Source organism: Trachemys scripta, chromosome 13, assembly GCF_013100865.1.
Source record: "Trachemys scripta elegans isolate TJP31775 chromosome 13, CAS_Tse_1.0, whole genome shotgun sequence".
Lineage (NCBI taxonomy): Eukaryota > Metazoa > Chordata > Testudines > Emydidae > Trachemys > Trachemys scripta.
The window spans coordinates 7,586,127-7,613,567 of record NC_048310.1 but is presented as its reverse complement, the minus strand read 5'-3'; the positions used below and the strand labels follow the sequence as shown (position 1 = coordinate 7,613,567).

At 50.3% G+C, this 27,441-nt stretch overlaps 1 long non-coding RNA gene across 1 annotated transcript in view; it reads right to left on the bottom strand.

The window, feature by feature from the left end:
- The window catches only part of LOC117886775, a 65,720-nt gene that overhangs the window by 2,508 nt on the left and 35,771 nt on the right, over nt 1–27,441 (bottom strand). Inside the window, exons 2-3 of the long non-coding RNA XR_004648050.1 lie at nt 25,970–26,062; nt 6,110–6,335 (exon numbers count right to left, since the gene is read on the bottom strand). This is a non-coding gene — a long non-coding RNA (uncharacterized LOC117886775). The remainder of the gene's footprint in view (nt 1–6,109; nt 6,336–25,969; nt 26,063–27,441) is intronic.

The window sequence follows — 27,441 nt, the reverse complement described above, 5'->3', positions numbered from 1 at the left end:
AAATGGAAAAGTATTAGAAAAGATCTCCAAGGCCATGAAGGACCGAGGCCATAACAGGGACACACAGCAGTGCCGCGTGAAAATTAAGGAGCTACGGCAAGCCTACCACAAAGCCAGAGAAGCAAACGGAAGGTCCGGGGCAGAGCCGCAAACTTGCCGCTACTACGCGGAGCTGCATGCGATCCTAGGGGGTGCAGCCACCACTACCCCAACCGTGTGCTATGACTCTCTCACTGGAGAAACACACAGGGAAGACGGTTCGGGGAACGAGGAAGATGACGATGGAGGTACTGTAGGTAGCTCACAGCAGCAAGGAAGCGGAGAAACCGGTTTCCCCAACAGCCAGGATATGTTTGTGACCCTGGACCTGGACCTGGAACCAGTAACCCCCGAACTCACCCAAGACCCTCAGGGCACACAGGAGACCTCTGGTGAGTGTAACTTTGTAAATATTTGTAAACATTACAAAAAAAAAGCAAGCAAGTCTGTTAACGTGTATGGGGATGGAGCGGAAATCCTCCAGGGACATCTCCAGAAAGCTCTCCTGGTTGAAATGGGGTGATTTTATTAAGGGGGACATTCAGAGGCGCCCGTTCCTGCTATTCTGACCAGAAATGTTCCCCGCTGTTAACCACGCGGTGGGGGGGAGGGGTGAAGTGATCATCCCAGAGAATCGTGTGTGTGTGTGGGGGGGGGTTTACTTGTGTTTGTGCCGCATGTTAACCGGGAAACCGCAGCCCCCTCCTTTCACATTGAAACCCCATTTTAAATGGACAACCCAATTCATCCTTGATATGGGAAATGCGCTGCTGTTTGCAACCTTTCCCACATGTTAAGAAGGTTAAAAAAGCCAAAACACTGTGGCCTACGATGGCTGCCTGCAAGCCGAAATATGCGACCTTGTAATGAAAGAGTGTACCCATTGTTCCCTAAAATGTGTCTTTTTTAACCACCTCTCCCTTCTCCTCCACCAGCTGCAAATGTTTCTCCTTCGCAGAGGCTCGTGAACATTAGAAAGAGAAAACGTAAGACGAGGGACGAGATGTTCACGGAGCTGCAGATGTCCGCCCAGGCTGATAGAGCACAGCAGAATGTGTGGAGGCAGTCAATGTCGGAGATGAGAAAAGCCCAACATGAACGAGAGGAGAGGTGGCGGGCTGAAGATGATAGGTGGCGTCAGCTTGCAGACAGACGGCAAGAGGCAATGCTCCGTCTGCTGGAGCATCAAAGTGATATGCTCGAGCGTATGGTTGAGCTGCAGGAAAGGCAGCAGGAGCAGAGACCGCCGCTACAGCCCCTGTGTAACCAACAGCCCTCCTCCCCAAGTTCCATAGCTTCCTCACCCAGACGCCCAAGAACACGGTGGGGGGGCCTCCGGCCACCCAGTCACTCCACCCCAGATGATCGCCCAAGCATCAGAAGGCTGGGCTTCAATAAGAGTTAAAGTTTTAAAATGCAGTGTGTCCTTTTCCATCCCTCCTCCCCCACCCATCCCAGCTACCTTGGCAATTATCCCCCTACCTCTGTAAGGAACTAATAAAGAATGCATGAATGTGAAAAAACAATGACTTTATTGCCTCTGCAAGCGGGAGGGGAGGGGAGGGTGGGGTGGGGTGGTTGGTTTACAGGGAAGTAGAGTGAACCGGGTCGGGGGGGGGGTTGGAGGGTTCATCAAGGAGAAACAAACAGAAGTTTCACACAGTAGCCTGGCCAGTCACAAAACTCGTTTTCAAAGCTTCTCTGATGCGCACTGCGCCCTGCTGTGCTCCTCTAACCGCCCTGGTGTCTGGCTGCGCGTAATCAGCGGCCAGGCGAGTTGCCTCAACCTCCCACCCCGCCATAAAGGTCTCCCCCTTACTCTCACAGATATTGTGGAGCGCACAGCAAGCAGCAATAACAATGGGGATATTCTTTTCGCTGAGGTCTGAGCGAGTCAGTAAGCTGCGCCAGCGCGCTTTTAAACGTCCAAATGCACATTCCACCACCATTCGGCACTTGCTCAGCCTGTAGTTGAACAGGTCCTGACTCCTGTCCAGGCTGCCTGTGTATGGCTTCATGAGCCATGGCATTAAGGGGTAGGCTGGGTCCCCAAGGATCACGATAGGCATTTCAACATCCCCAATGGTCACTTTCTGGTCCGGGAAGAAAGTCCCTTCCTCCAGCTTTCGAAACAGAGCAGAGTTCCTGAAGACGCGAGCATCATGTACCTTTCCCGGCCATCCCACGTTGATGTTGGTGAAACGTCCCTTGTGATCCACCAGGGCTTGCAGCACCATTGAAAAGTACCCCTTGCGGTTTACGTAGTCGGTGGCTTGGTGCTCCGGTGACAAGATAGGGATATGGGTTCCGTCTATGGCCCCGCCACAGTTTGGGAATCCCATTTCAGCAAAACCATCCACTATTGACTGCACGTTGCCCAGAGTCACTACCCTTGCTATCACCAGGTCTTTCATTGCCCTGGCAAATTGGATCACAGCAGCCCCCACCGTAGATTTGCCCACTCCAAATTGATTCCCGACTGACCGGTAGCTGTCTGGCGTTGCAAGCTTCCACAGGGCTATCGCCACGCGCTTCTCAACTGTGAGGGCTGCTCTCATCTTGGTATCCTGGCGTTTCAGGGCAGGGGAAAGCAAGTCACAAAGTTCCATGAAAGTGCCCTTACGCATGCGAAAGTTTCGCAGCCACTGGGAATCGTCCCAGACCTGCAGCACGATGCGGTCCCACCAGTCTGTGCTTGTTTCCCGGGCCCAGAATCGGCGTTCCACGGTATCAACCTGCCCCAGTGACACCATGATTTCCACATTGCTGGGGCCTGTGCCTTGTGAGAGGTCTATGGCCATGTCAATTTCCTCATCACTCTCGTCGCCGTGCTGCAATCGCCTCCTCGCCTGGTCCGGGTTTCGCCTTGGCATGTTCTGGCTCTGCATATACTCCAGGACAATGCGCGTGGTGTTCATAGTGCTCATAATTGCCGCGGTGATCTGAGCGGGCTCCATGATCCCAGTGCTAGCTATGGCGCCTGGTCAGAAAAAAGGCGCGAAAGTAGTATCTGATGGACCAGGAGAAGGAGGGCGGGAGGGAGGGAGGGCCGAGTGACGACATGGCGTACAGGTACAGGAACAGGGAGAAACACAAACAACTGTCACACAGAATGGTCCCCCCAAAGATTAAACTGGAAACCCTGGGCTTAGCAGGCCATTGATTTCACGGAGGAAGGGGAAGCAAATGAACACAGAACAAATCTATTTTTTACATCTTAAGGTGGCAGCCGACGGTGCAGCATGAGTGATAGCCTCTCCAGTACGATGATGACGGATACCAATCATAAAATACCATCATCTGCCAAAAGGCAAGGGGCTGCTGCTGTGTAGCAATGCAGCCCCACGTCTGCCAGCCCCACGTCCGCCAGCACCCAGCATCGCCCTCGGCCTCTTCTGGGTGCTTAGCGGACAATATTGGGCAATTGGCAGAAAATAGTATATTATGACTGGTAACCGTCATCATCGAAACAGTAGCATGTCTGCCCAGGTGGCCATGATTGACAGCCATACCAGTACGACGACGATGGGTACCAGTCATAATATACCATTGCCTGCAAGGGGCTGGTGCAATGCAGCCCTACGGCTGCCAGCCCCACGGCTATCACTCATGCTACACCGTCTACCGCCAAAAGGCAGTTAGCAGCTGCTGCTGTGTAGCAATGCAGTCCCACGTCTGCCGGCACCCAGAGGACATATGGTGACGGTGAGCTCAGCTGAGCTGAGCGGACTCCATGCTTGCCATGGTATGTTGTCTGCACAGGTAACCCAGGTAAAAAGGCGCGAATCTATTGTCTGCCGTTGCTGTGACGAGGGGGGAGGGGCCTGACGACACGTACCCAGAACCGCCCGCGACACTGTTTTGCATCATCCGGGCATTGGGATCTCAACCCAGAATTCAAAGAAAAGGCGCGAACCGCTTCTCGGCTCGAGCTGTGGCGCAAACGTAGTATCTGACGGCCTAGGGGAAGGAGGGAGGGCGGGCCGAGTGACGACATGGCGTACAGGCACAGGGAATTAAAATAAAGAACGGTGGCTGTGCATCAGGGAGAGACACAAACACCTGTCACACAGAATGGTCCCCCCAAAGATCAAACTGAAAACCCTGGGTTTAGCAGGCCATTCATTTGACGGAGGGAGGGGGAAGCAAATGAATACAGAGAAAATCTATTTTTTTACATCTTAAGACGACGGTGCAGCGTGACTGATAGCCCTCGGCATCTTTCTGGGTGCTTGGCAGCAAATACGGGGCGGTGTATGACGATGGTCTTCAGGCCTATTGCACGAGCTGCTGCTCAGGGAAGACTCTGCTAATGTGCGATGACCCGACTTGTAATAGGCCGGCTAACAGTCATAATACACCATTTACTGCCAAAAGGCAAGCCCCACGGCTGCCAGCACCCAGATCACCGATGAAGGCTACCAGTCTACTGCACCGTCTACCGCCAAAAGGCAGTTAGCAGCTGCTGCTGTGTAGCAATGCAGTCCCACGTCTGCCGGCACCCAGAGGACATATGGTGACGGTGAGCTCAGCTGTGCTGAGCGGGCTCCATGTTGTCTGCACAGGTAACCCAGGTAACCCAGGTAAAAAGGCGCGAATCTATTGTCTGCCGTTGCTGTGACGGGGGAGGGAGGGGCCTGACGACACGTACCCAGAACCGCCCGCGACACTGTTTTGCATCATCCGGGCATTGGGATCTCAACCCAGAATTCCAAGGGCGGCAGAGACTGCGGGAACTGTGGGATAGCTCTGGGATAGCTACCCATAGTGCAATGCTCCGGAAGTCGACACTAGCCTCGTACTGTGGACGCGGTCCGCCGACTAGAGCACCTAGAGCATTGTATTGTGTGGACACACACAATCGGCTGTATACAACCGATTTCAATAAAACCGGCTTCTATAAATTCGAACTAATTTCGTAGTGTAGACATACCCCTAGAGTAGTTTACAGCTTTATTTGTTTCTAGACTTTGTGCATCCTCATCACATATCCAGCCCTTGGAACAACAGGGCCCCGATCCCTGACTGGGGCTGCAGGAGCTACCACAATATAATTTTCTTTCTATTTTTCACCGTATCATACTTAGCTACCTTCCCGACAAGAGTGCCATGTGAATGAACTAGTTAATATATGGAAAGTATTTTGAAAACATAAAGCACTAGAGAAGTGCTCAGTATGGCTACTAGTCTAAAAATCCAAAGCCACTCAGGACTCCACAGTTGTTGCCGTGTCACATGCCGTACTAAGAATGTCACAGCACCAGCAGGGATAGAATTCAGATCCTTGTGCTCTAAAAGCACACTTCAGCTAAACGAGACTCTTCACGAGCTCTCAGCAGTATGGAAACTATGACACCCACATGGGCAGGTGTGATTCCCGCTCCTAGAGGGCAGCAGTGCTCAGTCACTACCCAGCCCCTTGTGTTATTACGGCCAGTTGCCAACGTTGGAAAAGCTTCCATCAACATGGTTATTCAGTTCAATTTGCATACTCATTTTTCCCTTCATGAATAAAAGTATTTTCTGGATGGCACAAGATCTTTCCACCTCTCCTGTTAATATCAAGTGAGATCCTTATATTTTGGAGCACTGTACAAATATGGATTTCTTCTCACAGGGAGGCAAGGAGAGTTGGGCGAATAATTGATTTTTTCAGTTCAGTGGCTGAATAGAAAAATTCAGGAAAAAAAAATATTTCAGGGTTGACCCAAAATGACAATTTTTTAGTTTTTCCTCACCAAAATAATAATCCCCCCCCCCAAATTAAATGTTTCATCTTGTTTTTGATTGCTCCCCCTGTTGTTGATTTTAAGTCACACCTAAAGTCAATGTTTCGACCCTTTGGGGTCCCCCCCAGCCAAAACTATTTTCCAAATTCGACCCGAATTCACAGATCGTTTTAAAAAACCTGAAACCACATTTTTCAGTAAATAAATCATCAGCCTGAAAAAAAATATGCCCACGAGCTCTCCAAGCAAGTCCAGTTTTACAGATTGAGAGCCTGAGGCACGGAGAAATTACATGATGTGCCAAGGCAACAGAGAAAGCCCATGGCCCAGAACCCCAATACCTGGCTCCTGGTCCTGTACTCTGGCTCCTTGCCAACGCTGTTTGTAGTCCTCTGTTTTCAGGGGGAAATGTGAATCTCCAATTCCCGGCACATGCAGTGCATCACTGCACAGGCACACAGCAGGCATCAGAGGCCACTTCCGGGGCCCTGGATGCAGCTGGGCAGAGCAGCTCATTTATCACTCTGCATGGCCTTATTCCTGCGGCTGCTGTTTGCAAAACGCAAGCTGAGCGGGGGAGAGAGAGAGAGAGGATTTCTCAGTCAGCTTCAGAAAAGACTGAAAACATCTGCCCTGGCCGCCAGCACCTCCTCAGGGGAGAGCCGCGGCTCCAGCAGGCTCTAAACAGGATTCTCCACAGCAATTCCATTCAGTCTGGTGGGCAAAAGCGGTCCTTTGGATCGTTTGAAAGTGAATTTAGAGCTGGGGAAAGGGGATTGAAGACACGAGTAGCTGAAATCCACTAGCCACCGGATGGACATAGCTAGCACAAGTCCCTACACAACACATGGTCCTCCGCCCTGACATACAGGGATCTCTGTAGTGGTAGCAAGATAAACTAGTCTCGATTGCCAGTCTCTCTTGTGATGGACAAGGATGGCATCTGTAATGGGGGTGACTGATGTGACGGGCCTCAGGAGCAAGGCTTCCTACAGCATCTAGCACAATGGGGTCGCGGTCCATGACTAGGCTCCTATGCGCTGCAATAAATAATCATCATAATTCTGTGTAGGCCACTGAACCGCTGTCAGACTGGAGTGGCCATCAGATATGAATGCATCCAAGCCGGTGCTTGGTGATCCATATACTCAATATCAATCCCCTGAGCCATTCAGTACCCACAATAACATGGTTTCTGGTTACAAGCATGGCAGGCTAAACACTCCCCTCGTTTTGGGTGGCAGCATCCCTTCCCCTCCCCCCCCCATCAACTTCGGTGCTGTCTCTGTGATAGAACAGAGGAGAATTTTGCTGCAGATCGTAGAGCCCATCCCTGCTCTCTCTGAAGCCTCTGGCCAAACTCCCATTGATTTTAAAGGAAGCAGTATCAGGCCCTTAATTTGAAATTCTTGTTTGTACGGCGGTAACATCCAGGAGCCTGAGTCATGGCCCAGGACCCCATTCTGTTAACCTCTGTACAGACACAGAACAACAAGACGGTCTCTAAACTCAGCATGCAGTGGGCATTTGGAATATAAATGCACTAAAATATACGTACACATTTTTAAAGCTAACCCCAACCTCACGGAACTGACAGCGGGGAGGGATAGCTCAGTGGTTTGAGTATTGGCTTGCTAAACCCAGGGTTGTGAGCTCAGTCCTTGAGGGGGCCATTTAGAGAACTGGGGTGTAAAACAAACAAACAAACAAAAAACAACTGGGGATTTGTCCTGCTTTGAGCAGGGGGTTGGACTAGATGGCCTCCTGAGGTCCCTTCCAACCCTGATATTCTATGATTCACATAAGACTGGATCCATAGCTGGTGTGAAATCTCTGCAGCTGAAGCCAATGGAGCTAAATCAGTTTACACCAGCTGGGGATCTGGCCCTACCATCACCATTGTTGTTGGATCAGACGGCTTCCTGTTACATCTCAGCTTCTATGTATGAACGGAAGCTCTTCGGGGCAGGATCTCGCTTTCCTATCTCAGTGATGGCACCTAACACACTGTTGGAGCTGTATGCGAATGATACCACATTACCAACAAGCACTCCCCAAGGCGGCTGGCCTGATTTATGGTAGCAGAGGCTTTTAGCACCATTGTGGCATCTTCTGCCTAAGCTCTGTTCCTAGTATACTGCGGTTAATATGGAAATTACGGACTGCTTATTTTTTCCAGCTGTTCCATGAGTCAGAGTGTGCATTAAAGCCTATTTCAAACACCGCACTACATTGGAGTCAGCGTGGCCATTCCCCAACCCACCCCCTCTCTGTAATCCTGCTCTTGGGATGTTGTTTGAAAACGGACTATTTCTCTAACTAGTCAATTCAAAAGTATGTATAATTTAAGACACAAGCCCGAGGCAGTGCTGTGCTGTGAGATGCAATGCCTTTTTGATGGAATCTGTTTGGGGCTGGGGCAAAATGGGTTCTCATGTGCTCCTGAGGTTTGATTATTGGTATGTTTGACCACTCACCACGGTGCCCCTCAGTGCCAGCTGCAGTACAGGCACCTATCCACTAGCAACTGGAGAGAGAGACACCAAGTCCTTTTACACAGACTCCGGCACAACCATTAGAAGGTAGCTTTCAGGGTGAAATCTTGGCCTCACCAAAGTCAATGGCAAAACTCCCAGTCATCCTCAGTGACTACCCATCAAGGGGTAGAAAGGATGGTCTAGTGGACTGGCACTCAGGATGCCTGGATTCAACTCTCAGCTCAGACAGAGACTTCCTGTGTGACCCTGGGCAAGTCATTTCAGCATTCTGTCCGCCCAGTCCTCACTTGTAAAATGGGGATCCCAGTACGGTCTTACTTGGTCATGCCCTGAGGATACACTCCATGAAGCTAGGAAGGGCAGTAACGAGGTCCATGCCACAGAGAGATACCAAGGTCAAACCTTGTAAAAGACTCCACAGTAATTACCAGTTCCCAGACTCATCAAAACTCCTTTCCAAATACATACAGAGTCCAACTGGGAAAAGTAAAGGAAATGGATGATTTAATAGCTGGAGGCAGCTGTGAATGTGTATTTTACTTTGATACAGCGTAGGAGTGATTGGGGTTTGAGTAGTTTTTTTTTTTTTAATTATTCCTAATAGACAAAGTACCACTTTTTGAAGAAATCAGTTTAAAATAATTCATTCTTACATGCTCAGATCCATATTCAAGTTCAGAATGGCTCACCCAGCATCTACAACTGCATTTCTAAACATCAAGAATAAAATCATCACCCCTCTAGAAATACATCGCACCACTTAAAATGACCAATTTCAAACCGCGATATATGCAAACTGCTGAGAGAATCCTGATAAATATGCCAAGATAAGAATTCGTGCTGATAAATACAAACGTTAACGTAGCTTCTCGACACCACTAGGCGGTAGAGATGATTATTGCCATTATACAGATGGGGAAATTGAGGCACAGAGGAGTGAAATTGATTTGCCTGAGGTTTCACAGGAAGCCAAATGCATACCGAGGATTAGAACCTTGTCACCGGATGGCTAGTTCTGTGCTACTAGTGTACCTAGCATGCCAATCTATTAAATGGGTAATAGGTTGATGATTGGTCCGAACTTCAATCATCTTGAACTCTGATATGCAATCTTTTTCTTGCCTTTTTTTTTTTTTTCTCCAAATGGCTAATACATGCACTTGGTTTGTGTTTATTATTAAAACTAGAGCTGGTTAAAAAATGGTAAGTATGTTTCATGACAAATTTTCAAAAGAAATTATATTTGTTTAACATTTTGAATTTTTTTCAACTGACTTAAAAATGATTTAATTAAAAAAAAATAATTGTTGTGGGTAACCCCTGCCCCACTTGCTCTCTTTTAAATCTTTCTATGAAAAGGTGGGGGAGGGAAAGTGAGAGAAAAGTCCCCCACATTTAAACGAAGCAACATTTTGGGGAGAAAATTGAAATTTTGCATTTCAAAATTTGTCATTGAAAATGAACATTTTTGACCAAAAGGAAAACATTTCACAGACACTTTGACATCAAAAAGGCATTTGATGTCAAAAAGTTTTGATGGAAAATATTTGACCAGTTGTAATTAAAACCCATTTCAAAGTGTTTCCCAATGTAAAGAGTGCTTTTTCTATTGGCCAGCTTGGAAAACTCAGCTTGGGAAGGGAGAATCAGTTTGGGTTCAAGCTGGCTTGTGTATGATCACCACCAGTAATAAAGATTTTGCAGGCTAAAAACCTGCCTTGAGAGAGATCTGTGGCACCTGATTACCTTCCCATTTCGCCTTCATATGGGAACTTATTGTAGCTCTGGTCCTCCACTGCCCTTTACCATGGGTTGTTTACACGCGTACAAATGAGTGTACCAAGGCTGCCATTCTGGTTTGCAAGAGTTTCACATCCACCTTTGCACGGGTGTAAACGTTGATACGAGCTCCAATGCAGCTGAGAATCAGTCCCGGTGTAAGATGTAACTAAGGGCAGATTCTGTTGATGGTGTGTGAGCCCAAAAGATATATGCAGGCAGCAGATCTTTGCTAGCTTTGCAAATCCACTATTCTGAGCAGGCCACCCTACAAAAATACAATGTGAAATCTGAATTAGCTTGTCCCAAATGATGCAAAACAGAAAGTTAGCTAGCGGAAGAGGTAACTCCCAGGAACACGATACACAGAACCGTGTCTCATGTTCCCCGCAGTTCAGTCAGACCGGCTGCATCCAGAGATTGGGACAGGCAGCACACAAAGAGCATCTTTCGTTAGTGCAAACTGGTAACGGGAGGTCACCCATTAATATTTATCAAGAGCGAAAGCTGAACTCCAGCAGAGGTGAAAAATAGCAGTAAACAGGTGCTGCTATTTGCTGGCATGACAGCTCAGGGAGAAGCTTGGGAAAAAGATAATAGAGCCTGGGACAGGCAAGCTGTTAAGGAAATGAATGAAGACGGTTTGATTTGAAAGCTTGAAGGCAGTATTGCTCCTCTTGTGAAAGCATTACCTCACTCGCTAGACGAGCGAGCTCAGCCTACTGTCCAGGGGTACGTAGGCCACTCAGTTCATTCCATTAGGTTATGTTTGCATATAGCACAGCTCTCTAGCGGGTGGATTCAGAACTGCTTGGGTTGGTCATGGACCCTTGTAAGGGGGCGGGACTCATCCCTGCGGCGCCTCCTGCTGGTCGTCTCAGGAATTAGCTCGTTTCCAGCCTTGGAGCGCCCTCTGCAGGCCAGTGTCCCGCTGCTGCTTGGCCCCCGTGTCTCTCCCGGACCCGGTGTCCTGTTGTCTGGGGTGCTGCCCCCTGGCAGTAACCTCTCACAGCTCTGGGTCTCCCCTCCCCCGGGGGAACTCCCACCCACTATTCCCACTTCACCTCAGTGTTAGGCTACTGCCCCGGGGCAGACTGCAGTATAAGCCACTCATCACAGGCAAAGGGGTTTGTATCTGCTGCCTCTGCCTACCCATGGGCTGCCTCCAGCAACCCAAGTGTCCCTTTGGCCTTACCCTAGACCTGTAGCCTGGGGCTTTCCTAGGCCAGAGCTCACTTGGCCTTTCCCCAGCCCTGCTCCACTCTAGGCACTTGGTTAGGCTCCCTGCAGCCAGGCCCTTCTCTCCCTGAACGCAGAGAGGAGAGTGCTGAGTTCCAGGCTCCCAGCCTTTTTATACAGGCCAGCTGTCGCCTGATTGGGGTGTGGCCCAGCTGCGGCCGCTTCCCCAGTCAGCCCAGCTTTTAGAGCTGCAGCCCTTCCAGGCAGGAGCGGGTGTCCACCCCGCTCCAGCCCTATACTGCTAAACCCAATGGAGAGCCTCTGTTAGCTCAATTGGTAGGGGCCTTGGCTTTTGTTCTAGCCTCAATGTCACTGCATAGTTCCAAATGCCTGTGATGTGCGGCATAAGGACAGCCATGACATTGCAGGTGGCCACGGATTTGTTACAATAATAGGTAAACAGAGATCACTGAAATGCAGCTACTTCTGGGGTGGGATGTGGTGACTGTTTAAAGCAACAGCAACCGTATGCAGTAGTTTTCAGGAAGTGAAATAAAGAGCAGCTCCTGCAACTAAAGTGCAGGAGGGACTGGTAACACCCCGGACTGGAACAAGTTTAGGACACTTGAGTTAATCACCTTAGTCCTGTGCATAAGGCCATTGGATGACCACCAGTAAGCCAGAAGGAGGTTGGTTTTGCAACTTATCCAAAAGATGAGCGCCTCCTTGTGGCGGGACATTAGTACAGTACTGATCCAGATAAGAGTCCTCCTGCTGGCTCACCCTCACCATCCTAGCCAGTCTAGATGTCCAGTGTGATTCCTTTGTATCAAAGCCTCAGGCAAGTCAAACATCCTTATGGTAAGGAAAGCTTGGTTGTCCAACAAGGCACATCTGTCTGCTCGCTCTCTGGAATCTGAAGGGGCGTGGGTAGAAAACACATGGCTGTATTTCACAACAGGAGGGGAAGGCACGTTTCTCAGCAGTCCTCATGCTGGAGGGCAGCACCATTAAACATCATGTGCATGTCTCTCTGTATTGACCTCACCAACGTGCTGTTTCCATTTGCCCAGGTCTCCCGCTATGTACGTCCTGCCGATCGGACTCGGATACAGCAACAGCCTTCGAACGTGATCACAATAGGGAACAAATAATCTGTAATAAACTATTATGGAGTGCAGTCAGCGCTGGGGAGGGGAGGAGCAAAGCGACCTCAGCCTGCCCGCGAAAGGACCCTCACTGGCTGGGAGGAGGGTCAGGGTCACACATAGCCTTTGAAGGAGAAGGTGATGCACTGGATAGAGAAAAAGAAAAGGGTCAGGCAGACAAACAAGCTGGTTAACCCAGACTCGGACTGACTTCAGGGGTGAATTGGGCCCAGTTAGGGTTAATATGATCTTCACACCCCAATGGTGAGATTAGAGATTCCCAGAATCGGCAAAGATAATCCCCACTCAGGTTCTCGACCCGGAGATCACAACCAGGTGTCAGGGGCTCACAACCAGCCTGCCTTTTCCAGGGTGTTAAATGGGAGAGGGGTCCCAGGTAGATCCCCTAGATGGGAGGGGGGTCTAGGAATGGAAAAGACTGAGAACCACCGCTATATCTGACCTGAATGGGAGGCTTTGCAGAAGCCAGGACACGCCTGTTTCAGGTGGCGAATCCTGGTCTAAGTGAGCGGTGTGTTCTAGCGATCACCGCTGACCCGTCCTTTTCCTAACCTGCCAGCGAGTGCTTCGGGGTAGGCTGGTTTCCGCACTGCGGTTCCCTTTAAAAGCAGGAATTAACAGACGTGAGGGAGCTCCCGGAGAAGTCTGGATGGATTTGGCCTGCGCAGGGCACCTGGAAACGCAGTTAGAGAGAAAGGGCCCTGACAGGGCCATGCTCAGGGCAGGGAGCTGGGTGGATTTTAAAAGAAAGGGATAGCCCTGCCCGGAACCAACCTGCAGTGCGCCATGCACCTAGTATGATTCCCTCTACCCACGCGCCTCATTCCCGACAGCTCCCCTTCTATTCCAGACCTGGCCTTCCCTGCCCCACCCCAACTCCACAGCTCTGCCTGTGCACCCCCTTCCTGAGCTCTTCAGCCCCCCATCCCTTTCAGAAGGGCTGGATGTCTCCTGGGCTGATTAGCCAACAGCGCTGGCAGGGGACGTGGTCGGTGCTTTGTGCCACTCACAGATATGCTCTGGAGACTGTGCTCCAACCAACATACACACTCAAACCGGGACCTGAGACAGATGTGATCCTAAATCTTCAGAGGTCAGAAGGCTTCGCTCTCAACTCACTGCACCACCAACAGCCAGACTGAGTGTGGGAGGAGGAAAGCGATGAGCTACCCTCACACCCCCCCAGCCAGAGCCGTTTCATCTGTACCTCGCTGCAGGTAGGCAAGGGGTCCCCTTAGTCCTGACTCCCGCACTGACACCAGGCGATGGGCTATACAGTTACCTATGGGCTCCATGCGGGCCTTGAGAAACCCACATATGGGTCTGGCCAGGCTGCACTTAGCCATAGTTCCACCCTCTCATCCTGGTGCTGGCCAGAGGCCAAGACACCGTAATGTAGAGCAGCATATGGACTGCTCTAAATGTGCTGGAGGGAGCAGGTTCCCTAGGGACTGCTCCGCCAGTGGGGATCACCAGTGCACTGTGAGCTCTGGTCTCATCCCCACATGCTTGCTTTAAGCTGACCCCAGGCACTGGATCTAGTTTTCCTGAGCTCATCTCTGCACCCACCAGGTCATGTGTTCAAGTATCACACAAGCCCCGGGCTTTGTTTGCACAGATGCCGTAAGAGGGTGATTTGTGTCTTCAGCTCAGCCCCTGGCTCTCTTCCAGCTGGCAGATGCTAATGACCCCAAAGCAACATCTGCAGGAGTGTGTGGGCTAACGCCGCAGGGCCTTGCTCAGTGCACGGTGTCAGCACGCTGGCGTGAAGGACTGCAGTCAGCGTCCGGGCACTAGGTGGAAAGTTGCTGAATGTGTATTGTAGCTGCAGTCTCTTTGCTCTGCGAAGCATTTTCCTAAATGCTGCATCAAAAAGTGCTGCTCCCATAACAACCAGAGGCCAGCAACTCAAGCCACAGTGCCATTTCCTAGCCAGCCCCGTTCAGGGCCTGATTCTACAGCCCTAACTCACCAAGTCATTCTTGCTCCCGTAGGCAAACCCACACACAGGCAAATGTTCCTCTCGTTTTTGCTCCGGTGGGCGTCTCATTGGTGGAGTTCTGGCGCTGTCCTTGGAAAGTCAATAGTTGGATGCTTGTACATGGACCTGGGCAGATGTCAGGCTAAAGCTTTGCTCTCTCACACACGGCGGGGGAGAGAGGAAAGCAGCGTTGCTGTTCTGGAAAAAAAGAGAAGCCCCTGCAAGGAACGTTGATTTCTTTTTTGCGTATACTCATTTATGCATTCACAATAGTGCCACATGCTTTATGTAACATGGCTGCATAGTTCCTCTCCTCTCTGAGCGATGGGGGGAGCCGGACCTGAGCTGTAGCATAGGATTCCGCTCAGCCAGATGTTGCATGCACACACCTCCCACGGAAGTCAAGAGGTCCCCGGATTCTATTTCTAGCTCTGCCACAGGCTGCCTGTGCAAACGTAGGCAAGTCACTTCACCGCTCTGTGCCTCAGTTTACCCACGCCATGTAACCACTCTGTGCCTCAGTTTACCCACATCACTTCACCTCTCCACTGCTTCCCCATCTGGATAAGCCCTCCCACACAGACATTTTGAGGGGTAATTCATGGTCTCTACAGGGCTTGACGATGCTTGGATAGAAGGTGCAAATATTATTCTTCTTGCTTTGCTTGTCCCCTGCCAGCTCTGTGGCAAATGCATTGTTCATTTCAACAATGCAAGTATCCAACAGCACAGACACAGGGTAACTAATGAACTATAGCAGCAGCAGCAAAAGGCTGTTAGGAGCGTTCAGAAGGGAGCAGGCATTGCTTTGTTTTAGTAACACATTGTCTGGTTCTTGGCTTGTCAGAAGAGTAGTACGGACTCATGGAACCAGGCAGGCTCCTGGAATACTCTACTGACTCTTTAAAAGCCAAACTGCAGTTGTGCCCCTCCAGGGGGGCTGTGATTTTGACAGAGCCAATCAACTAAGCAGGTCCAAGGCACCCAGATACCACGTTGATGAGCTCAGTGCAAACACAGACAGGGTCAATTAGCGAGAGAGAGTTCTGGCGAGCGCTTGGAGGGGGGGTGTTTGAGGAAAGGCCCGGGTGCTGCCTGCGGGAAGCTCTGCTGGTGATTCACTCAGTGGCACTCTTCCGCGAGTCAGGCGGGAGCCAAGTCCTTCAACATGGTGTGAGGTTTTTTTAAGACCCCTTTCTCCCCCCTCCCCGCTTCCAGAGCGCTATGCTCTGCAGTGCCAAGCCCCTATGCCAAAGGGCCATGTCAACACAGTGGCTGTTAAAACCTGCTATTAAAAAATTACCAGCAGTGACCATCTTTGAATTCTACAAAGCAGTAAAAATACCGGGGACATTAGCCCTGCGACCCCGGCTGCAGCCATTGACGGGCCCGCACCACGCAAAGATGCTTTGGAAATTTAACCCTCGCTCTTTCCTCTGCCCCAAGATCCTAATCGCAATAGCCCCGTAGGGGAGCTCAGGGTAATTAATGCTCGGCCCTCCCAGTGCACCTTCCCTGCTAGGTCCTCAAAGTGCTTTGCCAGCTACTCAAGCCTCCTGAACTATGTGTCTGTGTCCTTATTCCAAAGAGGAGGTTAAGAGACCAACTAATGGAAAGGATAACTGGTGGCAGAGCTGAACATTGGATTCCTGAATGGGTGTCCCCGACTTTAAACACACAGTTACTATAGAGAGTACCATGCACTACTCGCCTGTAATTCAGGAGGCGTGTGTGTTTGTGTCTGTCCCCGTCTCTCTCTCTCTCACACACACACACACACACAGCTGCTTTTAATGCAGGAACATCTGAAGCTGTTTTCTGGGCAACCCGTGCCCATTGTTTGAGAGGGAGGGAAGGCATCTAGCATGACGCTGAAGATGCCCCAGGAGGAAATGGTCTCTGGTTTTAACTTTCTATTCCAAGCCCATTCATTCAACAGGTGAAAATGCCATCTGCGCTCTCCTCCTCTGCCTTTGGCACGGGTCCAGCCCTTTGGAGTTGAACTTGAGCTGCTGAGAACCAGCCTGGAGAGGGGTCAGTCACCAGCCAGGACGTCCCTGCAAGGCTGAGCCTGGTGTAGCAGCCTCTTTGGCTCTGGGACCTCCATCACTTGGCCCTTTGACCCTGGGCTGGCTTGCCCCTGTTCACAACTCAGCCCAGTTCCAGGGCAGTAAAGAGTCCAGTAAAGCAGAAGTCTAAGGAGCCTGTCCTAAGCCATCAGCCCACTCTGCAGTTGATAGTCCTTATCCCCCTTTGTGTCATGGTTTTTTACCTCCCCTTCTTGGGGGTCAGTAGGGAAACCCAGGCTCTCCCTCTCCTCCGGTTTCCAGCCAGGGACTCTATATTAAAAAGTTAGAGGCTGCTGTCCCATAGACTTGTTGCGGTTTCCCTGGGCCACTTCATACCTTCGGTCTGAAGAGAGTCCCCTGAGGGTACCTGACAAACTGGGTCTCCCAGTGATCTCAGCGGTCACTCCTGAGATTCCTGTTCCTGGGAGCTCCTCTCCTCTGGAGTCTCCTGCATGTTCCTCTTCCAGGAGCAGCCTTTTATCTCAGCTGTTGCTGGCCCAAAAATTAGCCACAGGCGAGGGAGTAGCTGCTCTGTCCATTAACCCTTGGTGGCTGTTGAAGCTTAGGGTCTATTCATCCCATCTCACAGCCCTTTTGGAATATGGGGCCAGATCCTTGGCTGGTATAAACCAGCACAGGTCCACTGTCCTCGGTGGAGCTACGCCCATTTATACCTGACCCATGAGTGCTACGCTCTCCATTAAACATCACGCACATTTTTCATGAGAGGAGTCAGCTCCCGGATGATCACTTTGATGCCGTCCCATCTCACTTCAATGTAGCTTTACCAGTCCTGATCGTCTGCTCTCCTAATCCTTGCCCCTCCAATTTTACACCTCCTAACTTGGGATTTCTGAAGGGGCCTGCAAGTTAGGTGTCCAATTTGCACTGAAAGTCAACAGAATTTAGATCCTTTATGACAGTCACAGCTGTTATGTTCCTCTCTGAGCCTCAGTTCAGAGATGCTGGTAAGTGGTAGGATTGATGGGTTACTGCAGAGCTGGTCTGGAACTGGAATTTGGACATTTGGGGGGGAAAAAATCTTTCTGAATGGAAATGAAATGTCAAAATTTCCCATGATGGGTCAGTTTAACTGTTTCCTTTGCATTTTGACATTTGTAATGTTACTTTTTTGAACAACAAAATATATGTATCTTCTTTTTTAATTGTATGTTGTATCTTATTTTTATTTTTAATTTATTTTAAATTAGAGATTTATATTATTTTGCTTTATCTGATAATTTATAATACAATACAAAAGAAAAAGTCACTATGAAATGAAAAATCAAACCGTTCTGTTCCGAAAAGGCAAACCCTATCAAAATGCTTCATTACATTTTTTAAAATTAAATCTTGTTGAAGCATTCCCACAAAACATATTGATTTGAACAAATCTTCATTTTCCGACAGAAAAGTGCTTCGGTGGAGAAATTTTGACCCACTCCAATTACCAGCTGGTCATGGTGCTGAGGTGACACAGCTGGGAAAGGAACGGCAAGTCTATCACACCGGAGCGTTACTGGGGGCCACTTCCTGGCAGCTTGTGTTGTAATTTAGACCAGTGTAAAAAGGGTGTGAAAAGCTCCCATTCGGATTTGGGAGCTTTGCACTGGTGTAAATAGTTACATAAGAGGGTGAACTGGGCCCAAGAAGAATACGGACACAAAGAAAGGGCACATGCGTACAAAGGAAGGAACAGCTGAACAGTACAAGCAAGTGCCAATGTGACAACCTCTAACGTGAAAACACTGGTGTGAACATCACTGCCTTATTGAAATTAGAGATGCAGTCTCATTGTAGTGATCCATCCCCGTCCCTCTCTGTCAATCTCCCTCACTACATTGTGCCTATAAGTGCAATGCTCAATAGGGGAATTAGCAGTCTAGGGGCTCTGGCCCTCCGGGCAGGGCAGAACAATAAGCAATCTAAGAGCTCTGTGAGTAGGTGATCAGATGTCCCGATTTTATAGGGACAGTCCCTATATTTGGGCCTTTGTCTTATATAGGCGCCTATTACCCCCCACTGCCTGTCCCGATTTTTCACACTTGCTATCTGGTCACCCTATCTGTGAGTAGGCCTGCTGATCTCAGGTGAGTAGGCCGCCAACCCCCAAAGGGGGGCAGGAGGACCCAGGCCCGCTCTTCTCCACTGGGTCCCAGCCCAGGGCCCTGACAGCAGCAGAGGGTTCCGCCACCGGGTCAGTGGGGATCCCACCAAAACACGCTGATCTAGACTCTGGCAACACAACTGGATTATTGTCTGCTGTCCCTGGGCTAGTTCCTACTACCCCTTCTAGGGTACCTCCGTCTCCTGGGTTCCTCCGTCTCCCCGGGGTACACGGCCAGCAGCTCCTCAGGGTACTGGTCAGTCGGCAGTCCCGGCACCTCCTCTGGGTCTTTGGCACAGCAGAGCTCGGTCTGGGGCACCGGGCTCAGCTTTAGGTGAGAGACATCTGCTTCCTTCCCCAGGTCTCCTACAACTGAGCAGTAGGGCCTGTCTTTCAAACGTCCTGTCCTGCCCCTCTGATTCCAGTGGGGGGTGGGTGGGCTGGTTCAGCTCCGCCCACCGTGGGAGCGGTGTAGTCCCTACCCCTCAATCTTAGAGGGAAGCCATGCCCCCTCATTCAACCCATCTAATCCCCTCCCTACCACCTTCCCAACTGATGCAGCAGGTTGGGCAGTGGTAGCCATGGGGCTGATGTTAGCAGGAGCCCTATGGCTAATTCCTACCTCTTTGGAAGTTTCTCTCTACTATATTTGCCAGTAACTTTTAAAGTGTTTGAGCAATGGGTTTCCACCACTCCAGCAAGTGGAGTATTCCACCTTTTTGGTTCTTTTTGAGCGCTGTGATCAGTTGGGAGGCCCCAGTTCTGGATAAATGGCCAGGTTTCACCATGCTCCTCCCCCCAGGTCTGTTTTAAATGGCCCTAGGAACATTTATACTTGTCTGCATCCGACATCCCTGTGCGATTACGTTTCATTAGTGTGCGGGGGGGGGGGGGGGGGTTAGAAGCCAGGTAAGGTGGTGTTTGGAGGAGACTTGGTCCGGGTCCAGGAATTAAAGTTTTGGTGCCAGTTTCATGTTCAGGTTGTTTCTACCCCTGCCCCAAAGAGGGCTCAATCCTGGCTTTTCTAGCTCAGCTAGAAGGCCACTAGAAATGTGCCCCAGGGCAGGAGCTGGGCTACATTCTGAAAGGGCATAGCCCACTTCTCTGCACCATGCCCTCTGCAGTGCATAATGCCACTGCGCTTCTAGCCCTTGGGCATGGGCACACTGAGACCCAACAGAGGTACATATGGCAGGGAGGAAGGCTCCTTGCACCTCACCCACTCCCCAAAGCCCCGCCCAGCACAGGCTAGCTACACACTAACTCCAAGTTAGGTATTTTGTAGAGAGCAGCAGAACACAGGCCAAGCCCTGCTATCTGGACCCATCACTCTGTTCTCTGAATCCCAAATTCGTATGCAAGCTGAATGTTGGTTATCTGAAACTCTGACTCTCCAGAGGTACCAGATGTCCCCAAGGGTGGAATTCACTAAACAAATGGCCTGTGATGAATAATTCAGCCTGCTCTCATTATTAACAACATCTTGCAGGATTGAGTGAGCCCACACAGTTGATTAGCAAGCCAGGAGTCCCTACTCTCAGCAAGTTTTCTACCAGGGCAGGGGATCACGATCTACAGCCAGTGTCTTATCTGTAAGAATCGGTGGAAGTGCTTGTTTGGAAGGTTCTACTCTGGCTTCAGTTGGCCAAGTGATCTAGAGGGTTTTCTCAGAAAGCTAGCCCTGTAAATACAGGACAATCCTGTATGGAATGAATCAGGTATATAGTATCTCCACTGTGAGCAGAGGGGGTCGGGAAGGAAGCACATGTGTTGGAAAGCTTTAGTTCCAGATAGCTGGTCTGCACAGAAAATAAAATACAAAATCAGGAGGCATGGAGCGTGACATGCATTGCTACATAGTAATAACCGCAGGATGCATTCGCTACAGCTGAGTGATACATTTACACAGGAGCTAGAGAATCAGGATTCCTGGGTTCTTTCCCTAGTGCTTTGCGATCTATCTTGGTATGTACATAGCCCCAGCTACGATAGTACCTGGGCACTTGACAATGCATTTATCCTCACAACCCTCCTGCGAGGCAGGGCAGGGGGTTATTCCCCCAATTGTACAGATGGGAAACTGAGAGAAAGACTAAGTGACCTGCTCAGGTAGCCCATGATGGAATTGGATGCAAGTCCCTGGCTAGCAGTCTGACAACTGGCCTTCCTTTTTCGTTTTTTAACCAAGTCACTGTGTCTGTTTCAGGTTTCCCATCTGTAAAACATTGACATTAACGCCTTCCTACTTCACCGGGCTGTTGCTTCATTAATTAGAGCTTGCTAAAAAGCCGGAGGTTACTAGAGTGCTCCAATTCACATTCACACACAGTATGTTGTGGGAGGAGGAGGACAGGTAAGTGCCTAGGTTAATAGATTACTAGACAAAGACACAAATTGCAGTGGAATTTACATCTAACTGACCCAAATTCATCCCTGAACAATGTCACAAGAGTCTGTGAACCAGCTGGGAATCCCTTCTTTGCATTTCAGGTGCTGGTTTGGTTTGTTCCTTTTTTAAAAACTGGAGCTGAAATGTGGGCTTAGTGGAGGGAAGACACCTCAATCATACCCCTCATTTTGTTATTCAATGTTTTCCCCTTCTTGTGTTAGTGTATTCCAGGTACCATCTTCTCAGCCAGCCACAACCTCTTGTTTATTCTGTCCAGCTGAAAGCACATACCCCTGGGCCCTGGTCTGGCTGACCTCAGCCAATCACTTTACATTTCTGCACCAAATGCAAATTTTCATCAGCTCACCTGCTCCTGCCAACCAATAGTACAAACAACAATTTAGAGTGACTCTGAACACAGGAGGGTGACCAGACAGCAGGTGTGAAAAATCGGGACAGGGGGTGGGGGGTAATAGGAGCCTATATAAGAAAAAGACCCAAAAATCAGGACTCTCCCTATAAAATCAGGACATCTGGTCACCCTAGAACACAGAGCGGCTCCAACTACAACATTGGGGCTTGGATGAATCTCAAAGTTCAGGGTGGGTTGGGGCTTGGATGAATCTCAAAGTTCAGGGTGGGTTGACCCTGGAGGTTTATAATGACATTCAGAGCAGATGACCATACCTTAGAGAGCACTGAGTGACCATTTGCAAGAGTGGTCCTGTTGATTTAGGAAGCAGATCTCTGCAGTTGATTTGAATTTGCACCATTTGAGTTTTTCACTCATTCGGAGATGCTTCATCTGAATGGTGTCCAACTTCTTTTCAATCTCCATGGTGAGGGCTCAGGTTTCAGTCCTCTACGCCAGGGCACTGACCACCAAAATGTTATATGGCCTCAGCTTCATCTCTCTACTTATCAGGGCACTCAGTTTGCAAAAGACCTTCTTGGAGAGGTGCCCAATTACTGACGCTGGTTTTGCAGGGCGGGCTTCGAGTTCTCTCTCAATGCCACCCATGCTATCGATAACAGAACCGAGGTAGGTGAAATCACCAGCAATCGCCACTGGGTGGTCACTTACTAAGATGCTAGTGCCTCTAATGCCTTCGAAATCACGACTGGAAGAATTTGGGGTTTACCCCAGTTAATTTTCTGGCAGGCTTTTGCCACTGACCTTTCTAGGGCTTTACGTACCACAACCACCTCATCCATTGATTCAACAACTATGTCCTCAGTAAAATCGACACTGGGGAGGTTCTTATCATCATAGCATAGGCCTGAAATGCATTTACCTAGTGTCTGGTCAAGCACATAGTCTATAATGGCACGCTCCAGCTTCTCTCTGGGAATCATCTTCAACATTGACCCTATGAAGGCAGGAGGAAAAAGACCCCTTGGAAGACCTAAAACATGGCGTTGACGGACACCTGTCTGTCTCAGGCATCCCATCCTGTAACACGCCAGATCTGGCTCAGGACAGAATATCATGGAGGCAGTAACACGTTCAGTGGCTTCTACACGGTCCATGAGACCAAACCAAACCTTACGACGACAGGGATAGTTTGCAACATTTGTCTCTACGCCTAGAGCTTGGACCTTAACCTCTTCATGGTTTGTGGGGGCTTCAGATCCAGGGAACTGATCCAGAGCAATTCCAATGTCCTTGGAACGAATCTAAATCCTGTCCCAAGGGCCAAACCCGAACTTCTGACTCAGCTTCCACTTCGGCAAGATGCCGAAGAGGAACTGAGAACCCCCCAGCTGAGGTCTAGGAGTGAAATCCCGGCCCCGTTGGAAACAAGGCAAAATGCCCATTGACTTCAGTGGGGCCAGGACTCCCCACAATGAGAGTTATGGGAGCTTGACCCTTCTCAAGACTTAGCCTCAGCATAAGGATGAAAGAGAAATTAAATAAGGTGTCCCAGGATTGTGCCCCAAGCAGATTCCCCACCCCCTGCCCCCACCCCAAATACATGCTAAAAAACAGTGAGTTTATTTAAAAAAAATATATAGCTCAGTGAAAAACTGCTTTGCTTTTTTTTTGTGTGTGTGTGTGAAAGGTTTATGCATCTCTGGAGACCGCTTTAATAAAATGCATTCGGGCTCTCCAAGCATCTGCCTGCAAATCAGGGGCCAGCCTTTCCCTTCCTGTGCCGACCTGCTGGAGTCTGCTGTTATTCTTGGCAGGCCGCCCTGAGGAAGAGAAATCACACTCCCCCCAGCTTGAAGCGGCTGGGAAATGCTGATGTCATGACACCTTCCAACATCCTTCAAGGTCAGGAGGGAGGATAAAAGGGGAGAGGTTTTGTTTTGTTTTGTTTTTTAAAAAAGGTAGTTATTGCCTTGCTCAGGCACTTCCTTTTCATGCTCCCTGTTGTTCCACAAGATGCTGCAGGCTCCACACTTTAAAAAGCCAAGTGCCAGAGTTATAAACGGCTCCCTCCTACCTCTGCAAGATGGGACCGAGACTCCTTTCGCTGACCATTGGCTGGAAAAGCCGCATAAATCATTCCCCACCGGCCAATCACTGGGGGAATTGGCACCAGCAAACTTTGTTGTAGTTCTAGTTTAGTCTGTGTCATTCAGCTTAGCATGGCAGCTAGCAAAGGAAAACTCAAGATGAACGGGTCATGTTATTACATAGATTGTAAGTGCTTTGGGGCAGAGTCCATCTTTTTGTGCTGGGTTTGTACAGTGCCTAGCGCGCTGGAGTCCTGGTCCATGATAGAGGTCTCTAGATGCTACCACAATACAAATTAATAATCAAAGCAACACTCAAGCAGCCCAGTATATTGAAAATATTTATGTACTAAATCTTACTCTGGACTTCCCTTTCCTCTAAAGAACTATTTCACAACGTGACTCTAGTTAAATCTCACCACTGCCGAACCTCCTGGCTTGTGCATCAGCAGGCCAGGGCCTCTGCAATCTAATATATTCTCAGTTCTAAAAGACAGGAGACCCTGAATTTGGTTCCAAGTTACTAGCTGCAAAAATAGGATACTGGTCCACCTCTCTAGATTGCGTGGACTAATGCTCTCTTTGGAAAAGAGCTGAGGCAGATAAAGAGAAGATTATTTGGTTCCTCTCTGCTCAGGAGCAGTTGCTGTAAGCACCTTTGCGCACTAAAATTCAGGAGAATAAAATGAATAGATGCTCCCAGCTGTTTCCACAAAGCCAGCCCATGAAACTGTTTATAAATATTAAAATGACATCGCCGTGCGGCAGTTGCGCCTGGAATGACTCCGCTGCGTACGGAGTGTTATTTATTGTTTATTGCACCGTCAAGTAGCGCTCCTGTTTTATGTGCCAGCATCTCTTCAGGGCCCTAACGTTTGGGGGAAGTGTGTGATCCATCATGCAGGAAGACAATGGCACAGCCAGGCAACGTAAGCCATGCCCCAGGCTCCCTGCAGCATGCATCCCATGGCTGGCCTGCATGGGGCACGCAACTTCAAACGGGCTCATCCTTTTGGAGCCCCATATCACAGGCTCAAAGCCTCACCCCAGAAAGGGAAAACTTGGCACTTTTACTCCCGATCCAGCAAGCTGCAAATCTCTCCGGATCCCCAACGCTTCCAGCTGCCAGAACTCCCCCCCACCCACCCCTCAGCAAGCAGTCTAAACTCTTCAGTGCACTTGGCATGCATTAATTAATCCTCGCAGCGTGCACAGACAGGGAGAAGGGCAAGTGACTGGACAGAGGGCACACACGGAGACACAGGCAGAGCCCAGCGAAGAACCGAGGACTCAGCTCCCGGATCAGTGCTGCCATAATGCAGCAGGCCCCCTTGAGCAATGCTCAGTGATGGAGAAAGGAGGCATTTTATCCTAGCTGCTGATCACCCATTGCCCTGAAACCTGGGAGCATACGTTGCATTCCATATCCGTACCCTGCCGGCGCAAACAGCAACGGGGTTGTACTAGTTCGCCCCCCTCAGAAGGATGCTGTCGCTTTCTCCCTTTTCCTGGCTGAATTTAAAACAAAGATCCCCAACGGGGTAAGGAACAAACAGCCTTCTGGTGCCGACTGCCAAGCTGCGTGCCTGAACTTATGAACCATGGAAGCAGGAGAGGGGAGGCCGGGCAGGAACCGCACGGCATGAGAGCAGGATGTGCAGCGACCTGCGAACCGTGAAGCAGCAAGGAAGGTGAAACGGGAGACGCCGGGCAGGAGCACAGGAGCCGGGCCAAGGGCTGGAGTGGGGAGAAAGCGAGCATGAAGCATGTGGCATGGGGAGTGGTAGCAGGCGTGGACTGCAGCAGGAGCAAAGGGTAGGGAGGAGACCCCGGGTAAGACGACGCATTAGCTAAGAGGCCCCTGAAGGAGGCGCTGATGGGAGATGAAGTTGGAAGCGCCTGCAATACCTGTGCAGAAATCGGTATGTGGAAGAGGAAGCGGAGAGACAGGAGGGTGCAGCAATCCCTGCTTTTCAGACATCTGTTCCTCTCCCCAGAGGGATGGGGACCGTATGGGGTGCCCTGGGAGTTAACACACCAGGATCCAGCTCACTCTTGAGGCTTCACTCACTGCTTTACAAGCATCATCTGCAGAAACAGACGTGCTGGGTTAAGTGTCTCTCAGATCTTCCTATAATTCACCCACGGCCTTGGCAGCCTGTCAGGATAAAGTGCTCTAGGCAAACGGCTGTCTTCCTAGGAGTGCTGACACACAGCGCATTCTCCCCTCCCGCCTCTAGAACAAGAGCAGCGACTGAGCTCTTCCTGCAGTATGCCCTTCGGACGTCAGCACGGCCACTAGAGAGGCAGCAAACCAGCCCAGTGGCCACCGCTCCAGCTCTCACGGATCGAGCACCCCCACAGGCGCTGAGACCTATGCACGCCGGCCTTGTGAGAGATGCTGGAGGGATGGCTCTGTGCACACCACAGATGGGCAGGAGTAGCTCAGGCCTCTCCCACGCTGTCCCATCAATGGACTGCACCCTCAGGCCAGAAGGGACCAGCTTCCTAAGACAACAATGGCAGATCAGAGGCCACGGCCCTCCCGAGTCTCTTGTTGAACTCACCACTGAGATGGCTTTTGCCAGGGGCTCATTCCACTGTCAGGAGTGGGGACCAACGCCACACACCAACCAGAGTCTCAGCCACATGCGTGTTCACTGAAAGAAGGAGAGAGAAAAATACATGATGTTACTGCACTGGGAGATGCAATTCCAGTGGAGACAACGCACATGCGTTCCAAAGAGCCAGATGCCCAAAGCTACCAGGTTCTTAGCTTTTAGCTAGTTAGTTCTTAGCTAACCACATAGGAAAAGCAACTAAGTGGAACAAAGTTTCATAGGGGTATTTTCTGCATCCGCCCCAGTGAGGGGTTTTCTAGCAGGAGGGGGCGTCTAAACAAACAACCGGCTTTTCAATTTTATGGACAAATAAAGGAGCAATAAAACTAAACTGATGCTGGGCTCTGGTGGCTTTTTATTTGCCTGGACCCCAGTGGGATAGCTACACAGCATCACAGTGATTTTTATCTGACCCCCACTTTTCATTTGCAGCTGCCACGCCGGACTCACAGGAGGGTCCCTCGGTTCAGTGAGGTGGACATTACGATCGGCAGGGAAGCGTCAGAAATATAAAGGGAGATTTGCCTCTCCCCTCCCCTGGACCCCACGGGAGGCTTTTGATAAGCAGTGCCCAGGCCAAGCTGTTTGCAAAGGGGTGGGCGGGAATGCAGCACGAGCGGATGGTGCTGGGATGTCCTCCCTGGGGCATAACCTGCCATGAGTGCGAGAGCTCGCGGAGAGGCAGGCACCGGTCAGCCCCCACCAGGATGCAGCGAGTGCAAGTTAAAGGAGAGGCAGGGAAGCTGCTCTCAGGCTCCCTCCTCAATCCTAATGCTTGGCTGAGCGCTGGCTGGAAGGCATCACAGCTAAGGTACATGACACAGCAGCTTCTGTGCCTGGGGCAGTTAGCTACAGTAGAGCGGCAGAGGCTACCTACCGAGCAATCAGGGTCACGGCAAGTGTTAGCAGAGCCTGGGGCTAGTTCCTAGCATAACCCCTTGGTGTGGCCTTGCATGGGGTGTCCCCACAGGTCACGGTGACGCACCCGCCCCACCATTTCCAGCGCTAATGACGCATGGCTGCAGTAACCTGTCACCTCCTGCGTTTGTACTAAGTATCCCCAACAACCAAGACCTCTTTCGTATCTCTAGAGGGGCAGGGGCACCCCTTGGCTGACCCTATGACTGAGCTAGACCAAGGGAGCTCTCTCAGGGCTTCACTGCTCCTCAAGTGACTTGTGTCTTTTATTACTCAGACTAGACGGCTCCAGTGGCCGGAACTCAACATGGAGCCTCCGGGTTTGAATGAAGTCCCCTGGGAACAGCTCTTCTGTCTCCATGGATTGGTTCTCAGGCCAGTCCCCAGTGGACAGGTGTCCACATGCTAAAAATGCCCCTGCCATCTCTTTGTGGTACCCTGATACCAGATAGGTGACAGGGGCTGAGTGAGCATGGAAATCAAAGGCCCCTCTCGGCCCG